Source organism: Triticum urartu, chromosome 5A (genome assembly GCF_056163025.1).
Source record: "Triticum urartu cultivar PI428250 chromosome 5A, HENAU_Tu73, whole genome shotgun sequence".
Taxonomy (NCBI): Eukaryota; Viridiplantae; Streptophyta; class Magnoliopsida; order Poales; family Poaceae; genus Triticum; species Triticum urartu.
Genome location: NC_141877.1, coordinates 176744461 through 176757920, shown reverse-complemented (window position 1 = coordinate 176757920; position 13460 = coordinate 176744461).

The window sequence follows — 13460 nt, the reverse complement described above, 5'->3', positions numbered from 1 at the left end:
GGTTGACAGAATTACTGTGTTGCGTTCAGAAACCGAATGAAACTTTGAGGGATTATATCCAGAGATGGTTCACGTTGCACCACACAGTGGAGAATGTGTCAGATCACCAAGCAATTTGTGCCTTCAAAGAAGGCGTTAAGTATCGGGAGTTAAATCTGAAATTCGGTCGGACGAGAGATATGACTCTGACTCGGATGATGGAGATGGCCACCAAGTATGCCAATGGTGAAGAAGAAGACCGACTCCGGAGTGGCAAGCACAAAACAGTCGCCCACGAAACCGGAGGATGGAACTCCAGTCGGAAGCAGAAGCACAAAGCCTTGCCAGCTGCTCCTAGAGAAGCCTTGGCCGTAACTCAAGGGAAGTTCAAGGGAAACCCAAAGGACCGTGGAACCCCAAGAAAGTAAAAGATCAAGATGGAAATGATGTGCTGGATTTACCATGCCACATTCACACCAAGAAAGATGAAGAGGGTAATTTCATTTACCCAAAGCATACCACTCGACAGTGTCGACTCCTAATCCAGCAATTCCGAGAGAAACAACCCAAGGAAAAGGAGAAGGAAACAGACAAAGTTGAGGATGGGGAAGAAGATGATGATGGTTACCCCCACGTCAATTCCCCTTTGATGATTTTCGCTGATGTTGAGAGTAAGAGTTGACCTAAAGTCATCAACAGAGAAGTGAACATGGTCGCTCTGGTGACACCCAGTTATTTGAATTGGTCTCAGACTGCCATCACATTCGACCAGTCCGATCACCCAGCGCACATAGCCACCCATGGGAGGCAAGCGCTGGTCGTCGACCCAGTAGTCGAAGGCACTCGATTGACTAAGGTTCTGATGGATGGTGGCAGTGGCCAGAATATACTCTATGCAGAGACGTTGAAAGGAATGGGCATTCTGATGTCCAGACTTAGTGAAAGCAATATGAGTTTCCATGGAGTCATTCCTGGCAAGAAGGCTGCATCACTCGGCCAGATCGCCCTTGATGTAGTGTTCGGTGATTCCAAGAATTACCGCAAAGAAAAGTTGACATTTGAAGTTGTAGATTTCCAGAGTGCTTATCATGCTATTTTGGGCAGGCCAGCTTATGCATGTTTTATGGCTTGACCATGTTACGTGTACCTCAAATTGAAGATTCCTGGTCCCAAAGTGGTGATCACTATCACTGGCAATCGAAAGAAGGTAGAAGAGTGCTTCCAGAAGGGCTCAAAGATCGCCGATGCACAAATGGCAGTAGTGAAATTGCAGGAGTATAAAAAATGCAGATCCGAGTGATTTGTTGCGAGCTAAGAAGCCTGCCACGAATTCAGCATTCTAGTCATCTGGTGAATCAAAGTCGATTCACATTCACCCGACGGATCCCAATGCTGCTCCGACTCACATTTCAACAACACTCGACTCCAAATAGGAAGAAGCGCTCATCCAGTTCCTCCGTGAGAACTGGGACATTTTTGCATGGAAACCTTCTGACATGCCAGGTGTTCCCAGGGGACTGGCTAAGCATCGTTTGCGAGTCGACCCAAAGGTGAAACCGATCAAAGAATATCTTCGACGGTCCGCCGTACAGAAGAGGAAGGCAATCGGTGAAGAAGTGGCTCGACTTCTGGCAGCTGAGTTTATCCGAGAGATTTACCACTCCGAGTGGTTACATAATGTTGTCATGGTCCCAAAGAAGGACGACTCACTTTGCATGTGCATTGAGTTCAAACATATCAATCGGGCCTGCCTGAAAGATCACTTTCCTCTCCCTCACATCGACCAAATAGTCGACTCGACTGCGGGGTGTGAGCGTTTGTCCTTTTTGGATGCTTATTCCGGGTATCATCAGATCCGTCTGTATGGACCCAATGAGATAAAAACAACTTTCATCACCCCATTAGGATGCTTCTGTTATGTCACTATGCCATTCGGTTTGAAGAACACCGGAGCCACATTCATGAGGATGATCTAGAAGTGTCTGCTCATTCAAATCAGTCGGAATGTGGAAGCATACATGGATGACATTGTGGTCAAGTCACGAAAAGGTTCTGACCTACTGGCTAACCTTGCTGAAACCTTTGCCAACCTTAGAAGGTATGATATCAAGCTTAATCCATCAAAGTGCACGTTTGGAGTTCCAGGCGGAAAATTACTCGGTTTTCTCGTTTTCGAACGGGGGATCGATCCTAACCCAGAGAAAGTGGGTGCCATTCTCCGGATGAAACACCCTGTGTGTGTGCATGATGTCGAGAAGCTTATCGGTTGTTTGGCTGCCTTAAGTTGACTCATTTATCGCCTCGGTGAAAAGGCACTGCCTCTTTACCGACTGATGAAAAAGTCAGATAAGTTTGAGTGGACTCCTGAAGCTGACGCAGCATTTGCAGAGCTCAAAGCCCTGCTTTCCACCCAGCCGGTGCTTGCTGCTCCAATCAGCAAAGAGCCTTTACTGCTTTACATTGCAGCCACTGGACAAGTCGTTAGCACAGTACTTATGGTCGAACGATAAGAAGAAGGAAAAGCTTACAAAGTTCAGCGCCCAATATACTATGTCTCTGAAGTTTTGACCCCATCAAAGCAAAGATATCCACATTATCAGAAGCTTGTTTATGGAATTTATATGACCACGAAGAAGGTTGCACATTACTTCTCTGATCACTCCATTACAGTAGTCAGCGACGCCCCATTATTAGATATTCCGAACAATAGAGATGCAACTGGTCGAGTGGCAAAGTGGGCGATTGAACTCCTTCCCTTAGATACCAAGTTCGAGGCAAAGAAATCTATCAAGTCCCAAGCAATAGCAGATTTCCTCGCCGAGTGGATTGAATAACAACTGCCGACTCAAGTTCACTCGGAGCACTGGACCATGTTCTTTGATGGTTCCAAGATGCTGAATGGTTCCGGTGCTGGGGTGGTACTGGCATCCCCCCGAGGAGACAAGCTCAAATATGTCCTCCAGATTCACTTTGATTCCTCCAATAATGAAGCAGAATATGAAGCACTCTTGTATGGGTTGCGTATGGCCATTTCACTCGGCATCCGTCGCCTCATGGTGTATGGCGACTCAGATTTGGTAGTCAATCAAGTAATGAAGGAGTGGGACGTCAGAAGCCCATCCATGACTGGTTATTGCAACGCAGTGAGGAAGTTGGAAAAGAAGTTTGAGGGGTTAGAGCTCCATCATGTACCCTCACTGAAAAATCAAGCAGCTGATGATTTAGCAAAGATAGGCTCCAAGAGAGAAGCTATTCCCAGCAACGTGTTCCTAGAACACGTTCATGCACCTTAAGTTCAAGAAGATCCCTTTGCTGAAGAGCCCCCGCAGCCTAGGAGTGCCATAGATCTGACTGAAGTCGAGGTCCCAGCCGTGGTCGACTTAATCATGGAGGTGTTGGTCCTCACTCCCGACTGGACAGTGCCATACATTGCATATATCCTTAGGAAAGAGCTCACAGAGGATGAAGCAGAGGCTCAACGGATCGTCCGTCGATCCAAGGCCTTTATTGTAATAAGAGGTCAACTATTGAGAGAAAGTGCAACTGGGGTCACCCAAAAATGCATAACACCAGAAGAAGGCCGAGTGATCCTCCACGACATCCATTCGGGGACCTGTGGTCACCATGCGTCCTCTCGGACCATTGTGGCTAAAGCATACCGAGCTGGATTTTATTGGCCACGAGCAAATGAAATGGCGAAATATATAGTCGACAGATGTGAAGGCTGCCAATTCTACTCCAATATGTCGCACAAACCTGCATCAGCCTTGAGACCATCCCACTCGTCTGGCCCTTTGCTGTTTGGGGATTGGACATGGTTGGCCCACTGAGGACGGGTAGGAGCGGCTTCACTCATGTGCGTGTAGCAGTCGACAAGTTTACCAAATGGATCGAAGCCAAACCTATTAAGAATCTGGAAGCTAGTACTGCTGTCAGCTTCATCAGAGAGTTGATTTTCAGATATGGGGTTCCACACAGCATCATCACTGACAATGGATCAAACTTCGATTCTAATGAGTTCAGAACCTTCTGCGCCTCACAAGGCACACGAGTCGACTATGCTTCAGTCGCCCATCCCCAGTCGAATGGAGAAGCAGAAAGAGCAAATGGCCTGATCCTCAAAGGGTTGAAACCCCGACTGATGCGAGATCTCAAGCACGCAGCGGGTGCCTGGGTTGATGAACTTCCATCAGTTCTCTGGGGATTGAGGACAACTCCTAATCGATCGACTGGCCGAACTCCATTCTTCTTGGTCTATGGGGCTGAAGCTGTTCTACCGAGTGACTTGCTTCATAATGCCCCACGAGTTGAGCTCTTCTATGAAGATGAAGCAGAACAAGCTCGGCAAGACACAGTCGACCTCCTAGAGGAGGAAAGAGAGATGGCCTTGATTCGGTCGACCATTTGTCAACAAGACTTGCGTCGATTCCACGCTAAACACGTGAAGGGTCGAGCCTTTCAAGAAGGAAGGTCCCTTCATTATCACCAGAGTGCTCCACAATGGAGCATACCACCTTTACAGTGTCGAGCATAAGAAGGACGAGCCACGGGCTTGGAACGCGGAGCTGCTTTGCCCCTTTTATACTTAAGCACTCATTCGAATAAAAAGTAATAAGAAATACCTTTGTAATTTGTTTATCAAAGACAAGAGCTTTACAGCCCTCTGGCGCGATTGTTGTTGCTTTTGTTTATGTCTGAAAATGCCCAGTGGGTGACTTAGCTGCGAATCCGTTTCGCCTAAGTTTGAAAGAAAATCCTACCGAGTGGTGAGACAACCTCCCACTCAGAGGCTTTGCTGTAGTTGAGTACTCGCCTATGTTTAAAAAATCCTACCGAGTGATGAGCAACCCTCCCACTCAGGGGCTTAGTTGCAGTCCAGTACTCGCCTAAGTTTAAAAAATCCTACCGAGTGGTGAGCAACCCTCCCACTCGAGGGGCTTAGATGCAGTCCAGTACTCGCCTAAGTTTAAAAAATCCTACCGAGTGGTGAGCAACCCTCCCACTCGGGGGCTTAACTGCAGTCCAGTACTCGCCTAAGTTTAAAAAATCCTACCAAGTGGTGAGCAACCCTCCCACTCGGGGGCTTAGCTGCAGTCCAGTACTCGCCTAAGTTTAAAAATCCTACCGAGTGGTGAGCGACCCTCCCACTCGGAGGCTTAGCTGCAGTCCAGTACTCGCCTAAGTTTGTAAAATCCTACCGAGTGGTGAGCCAGCCTCCCACTCTGGGCTTAGCTGCAGTCCAGTACTCGCCTAAGTTTGTAAAATCCTACCGAGTGGTGAGCTAGCCTCCCACTTTGGGCGTAGCTGCAGTCCAGTACTCGCCTATGTTTAAAAAAATCCTACCAAGTGGTGAGCAACCCTCCCACTCGGGGGCTTAGGTGCAGTCCAGTACTCGCCTAAGTTTAAAAAATCCTACCGAGTGGTGAGAAACCCTCCCACTCGGGGGCTTAGCTGCAGTCCAGTACTCGCCTAAGTTTAAAAAATCCTACCGAGTGGTGAGCAACCCTCCCACTCGGGGGCTTAGCTGCAGTCCAGTACTCGCCTAAGTTTGTAAAATCCTACCAAGTGGTGAGCCAGCCTCCCACTCGGGGGCTTAGCTATAGTCCAGTACTCGGCTAAGTTTGTAAAATCCTACCGAGTGGTGAGCCAGCCTCCCACTCGGGGGCTTAGCTGCAGTCCAGTACTCGCCTAAGTTTGTAAAATCCTACCAAGTGGTGAGCCAGCCTCCCACTCGGGGGCTTAGCTGCAGTCCAGTACTCGCCTAAGTTTAAAAAAAATCCTACCGAGTGGTGAGCAACCCTCCCACTCGGGGGCTTAGCTGTAGTCCAGTACTTGCCTAAGTTTAAAAATCCTACCGAGTGGTGAGCAACCCTCCCACTCGGGGGCTTAGCTGCAGTTCAGTACTTGCCTAAGTTTAAAAAATCCTACCGAGTGGTGAGCAACCCTCCCATTCGGAGGCTTAGCTGCAGTCCAGTACTCGCCTAAGTTTGTAAAATCCTACCGAGTGGTGACCAACCCTCCCACTCGGGGGCTTAGCTGTAGTCCAGTACTCGCTAAGTTTAATAAATCCTACTGAGTGGTGAGCAATCATCCCACTCAGGAGCTTAGCTGTAGTCCAGTACTCGCCTAAGTTCATAAAATCCTACCGAGTGGTGAGCAATCCTCCCACTCGGGGACTTAGGTGCAGTCCAGTACTCGCCTAAGTTTGTAAAATCCTACCGAGTGGTGAGCCGTCCTTCTCCTTTGGAGCTACGCCACAAATACAACGTTCGCTCCATCTCCATTCGCAAGGACGACGAGGTGCAAGTCAACTGCAATCCTTTCCCTAGGATTTGCACCACAAGTACAACGTATGCTCCATCCCTACCCGCAGGGGCGACGAGCTGCAGGTCGACCGTGGACCTCTTCTCCGAGCTACACCACAAATACAACGTGCGCTCCATCCTTGTCCGCAAGGACGACGAGGCGCAAGTCCACTGCAACCCTCTCCTCTGAGCTACACCACAAATACAACGTGCGCTCCATCCTTGTCCGCAAGGACGACGTGGCGTAGGTCGACTTTAACCTTCTCCTTGGAGCTACCCCACAAATACAACGTGCGCTTCGTCCTTGTCCTCAAGGACGACAAGGCGTAGTTCGATTGAAGTCTCCATTTCAAGGCTGCATCTCAAACACGAAGGTCATTCCAAATAGGGAGCAGATTCCAAAAGCAATCGCAAGCTTATTCAAAAGCAGTTCGGATAAATCCTAAAGTTCCAAGCAATAAATCAAAAGTATTCGAGCATCAAGCCCGAAGGAGTTTAACGGTTACATCAACCACTCGGCATTCCAAGGCAAATTTAAGACAGGTTTAAATCTCATAGTTTGTTCAATCGGCATGAGGAGGGCTGGCGGGTTCGACGAATTCGTCCAAGTCGATTCCATCTGCGATCTGAGTGGCAGCAGCGATGAAAGTCTCCATAAAGGACTGGAAGTCGTGCCTTTTGGTGTTGGCGACCTTGATCGCTGCCAGCTTGTCTTCACGAGCTTCCTTGCAGTGGACCCTTACCAAGGACAACGCCACGTCAGCACCACACCGGGCAGAGGACTTCTTCCACTCTTGCACTCGACCAGGAATCTCGTTGAGCCGAGTCATCAGAGATTCGAGGTCATTTTGAAGCATCGCCCTTGGCCAGAGTGATGAGTCGATCCGTGAAACAGCCACTTCCATACGAGCGAGGTAACTTGTGATGCCGGCGACACGGGATTCCAGTCGAAGCACATTCATGGCAGCCTCGTCGCCGACCGGAGAAACGATAGGGTCTAAACCTGTCTCGATCCTTCCAGTTTCCTCATCAAAGTTTTGGCAGAATTCTGTAGTCAAAGAGTTAGTGAGTCGAGTGAACATGATTAACTTGCAAGCAGTAAAGAAGTCGAATTAAAAGGAGTACCTTCTAGCATAAGAAAGAGCTTCTTGGCAAGAGTTCTCAGATAGGCTTCCGTGTCATTTCTCTTACAGATCACGGATTCCAGCTTCTCATTCAGAGCAATCTTATCCTTCTTCAGACGAGTTACCTCTCGGTTGGACTCATTGAGAGAGGACTTCAGCTTGTTCACCTCTCCTTCCAACACTCCGACCGAAGCCAGCTTCTGGTCTGCAAGGGGAGTCTTATCTTGAGCTTCCTTCTGCGTAGCTGCAAGGTCCAAGTCCTTCTTCTCCAGAGCCAACTTCATTTTCTCTGCAAAAGAAGAAATCGGATCAAACAAGAGATTGAAGAAATGCCATAAAAGACGATCAACGTGAACAGTCGACCGACAGTTACCTTCCATACCAGTAGCTTCATCTTGAGCTTTCTTCAACTTTTGTTACGCCAGCTCCAAGTCAAGGTTGAGTTGCCTCTGCTTCTCCTCAAATTCGGCAAACTTAGAAATGAGATTACAAGATTTTTGCAGAAGATAAAAGACATGTCAATCGACAAGATCAAAGATTATTTACTTCCGAGTGAATAAAACTTAAAAGTTTTCTCAGACCCCAGCCGACTGCCCGCAGTCGACCGCGGTCTCGGGGACTACACTCAGCGAGTGCACTTGGCGTGCCCCCACTGATTTAGACCCCACTCGACCGGTCCGCCTGGGTCGAGTAAAAGAAGGGAACTATTCAGACCCCGACCGACTGCCAGCAGTCGGCCACGGTCTCGGGGACTACACCTAGTGGGTGCACTTGACGTGCCCCCACGGGTTCAGATCCCATTCGACCGGTCCGCCCGGGTCGAGTGGAAGAAAAGAAATTAAAAAGTACTCAGACCCCAGTCGACTGCCCGCAGTCGACCGCGGTCTCGGGACTACACCCAGTGGGTGCACTTAGTGTGCCCCCACCAGTTCAGATCCCACTCGCCCATGCCGAGTGGAAGAGCGCAAATACCAAAGACAACAAAACACCCAGTGGGTGTACAGATTCAACGCAAACAATAAGACATTGTATGAAAGAAAATATTTTAGGTAGCATATCCTAATAGAACAAGGTTAGTCGAAAGTCTACTTACTTGGACATTGGCCCGGAGAGCCGCGCTGGCATCATAAGCAGCCTGGCTGTTCTCGTGCACCGTCTTCATCCGCTCCATCATCACGTTAGCCTGACGGATGGCTTCCGCAGCCGCGTCCGACTGGCTTTCCGGAACATGGTAGTTGGTGAAGAAGGGGGCACACGACCCAGGTACGGCAGCTAGGAGCTCCGAAGCGTGAGGTAGGACGACTGAAGGAAACACCAGTACAATCGACGGTGCAGGGTTCTCACTCGACATTGGGACAATAGAAGTTACAGAGGCCCCACCTGTGTCTTCAGTTTGCTGGACGGTTGGCGTTGTCATCGGCCCCTGCTGGGACATCTTGCCAGCTGCTACTTTTTTGTTCTTTCTAGGCCTAGGGGCCACATCTTCATCATCATCCGGAAGATCGATGACATTGGGTGGGGCTGAAAATAAATCAGTCGACCCCAAGTGAATCGCCAGAATTTAATCGACCAAATAATCAAGAGCAAGATCATGAGTGTTTTACCTGGGTTGGAGGTAACCGCGTCTTCCATTTCATCGTCTCGGTATTGGTAGGAAGAAGTTCTAGATGTAGCAGCACTGCAAATGTCAACATTCAGTCGGTTATGTTTTGTTGCTCGAGTCGACCAAAAAGATCGGTTCAGATGATTACCCGGAGATGGTGGGGATGGTCACTTTGATTCTGGGCAAAGCCTTCGGTGGTTTGGAGGAGGTGGCCTTCAATGCTTTCGGTGCAGGAGGCAGTGTAGTCTTGAGCTATTTCGATACCTTCTCAGTCGGCACCGAAGAAGATGTCTGAGGGCGCTTCAAAGATTGCCCAGTCGGTGCGGCCGCCAGATCAGGGGTGCTTGCTGGGTCGTGAGCGTGCTTGGACCTCCTCTCTCTGCGAGGAGGTGAGTCGACCTCTTCTTCATCACTTGAATCATCGCTCTCCTCGTCCTCCTCTGCATCCGAGTGCCACTCGCCACTCTTGCCCCTGCTCGCCCCTTCCTCGACATTTTGCTCCTACACTCCATTGGGCATTGAGTACATATCAATAAGAGCCTGAAAAGACAATGAACAAAATAAATACAGTCGACCGTCAACAAGATGTTACACAGTGAATCAAGAAGATACTTGACAACGCAGAATCATTCCTATTCTGGCTGGTGCAAATGGTCGAATGGAATCACCCTCCTAGACCCCCGGGGATTATCTTTGTTGCCGGTGATTCCTCTCAGCCACTTCTCCACTGTGTCTTCACTAACGTCCTCCGGGTGGATCCGAGTGGAGTCCTCGAGTCCCGAGTACATCCACATCGGATGGTCACGGGCTTGGAGTGGTTGGATGCGTCGACTGAGAAAGACCTCTAGCAGGTCCATACCAGTCACTCCGTCGCGGACAAGTTGGACGACCCGCTCGACCAACACCTTCACCTGCGCTTTCTCTTATGGGATCACCCTCAAGGAGGAGGGCTTCTCCACTCGAGCCAAGGAAAAGGGGGGAAGTCCAGTCGACTGACCCGGGTCGGCTGGTCCTTGCAGTAAAACCAGGTGGACTGCCAGCCCCGGACCGAGTCGGGAAGGATCATAGCTGGTAAGGTGCTCTTGTTCCTCATTTGAATTCCAAGGCCCCCGCACATCTGTATCAAGTGCATCCTCTCATCACTTGGGTTGGCCTTCTTGACCGTCTGGGAGCAACATGTGAATATGAGCTTGAAGAGACCCCAGTGTGGTCGGCAACCCAAGAAACTCTCGCACATGGACACGAAGGCAGCAAGGTACACGATGGTGTTTGGAGTAAAGTGGTGAAGTTGAGCCCCGAAGAAGTTCAGAAAACCACGAAAGAAAGGGTGGGGAGGCAAAGAAAACCCGTGGTCGACATGGGTGGCGAGGAGAATGCACTCACCCTCATGCGGCTGCGGCTCGGTCTCGTTCCTCGGGAGTCGCGACGATTCGTGGGGGATCAGTCCCCCCTCAACCAGATCATTGATGTCATCTTGGTTGATCGTCGAGCGGATCCAGTCGCCCTGGATCCAGCCTGGCGGCAGGCCGGACATTGACGAGGATCCACCCCGGCTGGTCCTCTTTCCTTTCGCCTTCGCCATCGCCTTCTTTGCACGCTCCAACGCCATCGTCTTCTCCTTCCCCATGGCAGCGAATCTAGTTCGAGCGGGGCTACGACGCCGAAAGCAGAAGCTGGTGCAGTGGAGAAATCTGAGGAAGAAGAAGGATAATGAGGGTGCACTGTTCAAAACCCCGGTCCGGTGCCTTTTATAAGGACACTTCTGAGTGACTGACTTGTAGGCCCGGACGATCCTATCAAATCCCGAAACAGTCACGCGCGCGATACGTGGCAAACAAGGTGGCACAGGGATCGAGGCGACCTGCCCAATCCGTCCTGATTACTGCGGCCTCCCCGCCCGGCGCGCTTCCCAAAATTCGAATCCCGCAAAATCCGTGGACAACAGAACAACTTGTCAGACGGAAGACATCCTCCGCATCTTCACTTGGAACTCTTCCATAAAAGTTTACTTGACAAAAACTAAGAATGGATCAAGGCAACTGAAAAAGAAGTTGGTGACGTCACCTCAGTTCATTAATTCAGAAAAAGATATACTCGTAGCACGAAAAATGAGTCGGAAGTGTTCTCAACTCCTTCCTCACTCAAACCCTGATCCATTCGGGCGCTAATGATGAAGGAGTGTACCTAGGGTAGGGTCATGGATCTGTCCAAGATACCCTCCCCAAGGACATCCCTAAAAGAACCAGAAGCATTCGAAGAAAAATCATCACCCACTCGACCATGAAGCTATGTTCCACTCCATAGTCTCGAGGACACTCGACCGTATGGACAATCACTCGACTACCAGAAGACCTAGAGCCACTCCATTCGAAGAAAAATCATCACCCACTCGACCATGAAGCTATGTTCCACTCCATAGTCTCGAGGACACTCGACCGTATGGACAATCACTCGACTACCAGAAGACCTAGAGCCACTCCACTCTGCAACGGTCAGGAATTAAGTCATAGCTATAATGGTCATTATGCAACTTTATTGCAGGCATTACCAGTAACGTCCCCATCTTTATGTACCTTAAACCCTTTGTAACTGAGGGTGGGAGGAGTCTGGCGAACTCTATATAAGACACCCCCCTCCTCAGGGACAAGGGTTCGACCCTCTGTAACTCACGCTCATATAATCCAGTCGACCGCCTCCGGGCTCCGAGATGTAGGGCTTTTACTTCCTCCGAGAAGGGCCTGAACTCATAAAACTCGCGTGTACAACTCCTCCATAGCTAGGATCTTGCCTCTACATTCCTACCCCCATTCTACTGTCAGACTTAGAACCACAACAACAACCACTTGGCAACCCGACCTGATTTGTCCGAAATGACCCTGGGTGACTAAGGAACTGACACGTGTTCCAACAGTCCGATTTCAAACACGCGTGGAAGCTTAACTTGGGCTACAAGTAAAGCTGACTTATCCAGCTCTGGATATGATTTGCTCTCATTGTCTTCGCTCGAAGACATAAGATTTGGTTGAGCATCACATTAGTCACTCTAACTTTGTTCACTTGGACCCCACTTAATAGTACGGTGGTTACTATGACTCAACGAAGAAGAAAATGAAACTACGAAACAACTATGTCTTCACGTTCCAAAGTCTTCATGCGATGTCTTCTCATGTCATAGTCTTCAATATGAATATCTTCACATACCACCATTGTCTTCAATGTCTTCACACATTTTTAGGGGTCATCTTCGTTAGGTAAACTGAATCAATGAGGGACTACTACCTGTGTTATCCTACATTCTTGCAAACACATTAGTCCCTCAACCAGGTTTGTCGTCAATACTCCAAAACCAACTAGGGGTGGCACTAGATGCACTTACAATCTTGATGAATATGAGTATTACAAGAGTTGATCTACCACGAGATCGTAATGGCTAAACCCTAGAAGTCTAGCCTATGAATATGGTAATGAGTATATGTGGTGTCCTTTCCGGACTATCCCCTTCGGTTTATATAGACACCGAGGGGATCTAGGGTTTACATGGAGTCGGTTACATAAGAAGGAATCTTCGGTCGCCAAGCTTGCCTTCCACGCCAAGTAGAGTCCAATCCGGACACGGTGCAGTCTTCGGCCTTCATGTCTTCACAGCCCATCAGTCCGGACGCCCGAGGACCCCTTAGTCCAGGACTCCCTCACACGACCTTAATGATCTTTAGTAGTTGCGGATGCTTGCTAGGGGTCCAATCATAAGTCCATATGATCCAAGTAGAGAAAGTATGTTTTCTCATGCCTCTCCCTCACATAAAATTACAAGAATGATTACCGGTACTTGTTATTGATTTCCTAGGGACAAATAACTTTCTTGTTGACACAAACCCTTATTCTAATCACCTCACTTTTATTATGTTTCAAAATACTTCTAGTTTTATTCTTGCAAATAGTTCTAGCATCATACCTACAAAATAGTTTCATACTTGTTTTCGGTAAAGCAAACGTCAAGTGTGCATAGAGTTGTATCGATGGTCGATAGAACTTGAGGGAATATTTGTTCTGCCTTTAGCTCCTTGTTGGGTTCGACACTCTTATTTATCGAAGAAGGCTACAAACGATCCACTATACTCGTGGGTTATCAGTTTCATATGTTGTGCTACTTATACGGTAATGTTGCTTGATTTTAGTGAACTGCACAAATGGGGACAAGACTTCCAATCTGTATGTGCACTGTAATATCCCATTGAGGTAAGATAATAATATTTCACAACTATTGGCCTGTACTTTGCCACCCTCATCAGAAAATTAATGTCGTTGTTTAGTGCTATACTTGTGCTCCCTAATTGACATGCCAAATCTTACATTGAAGGTGAAGCTTGTCTGTTATTGAACCAAGTGATGAAGGGGAAGAACAAGCGGAAGAAAAACAAAAATCAACTCCTGGTGTTGTAATGAAGCACT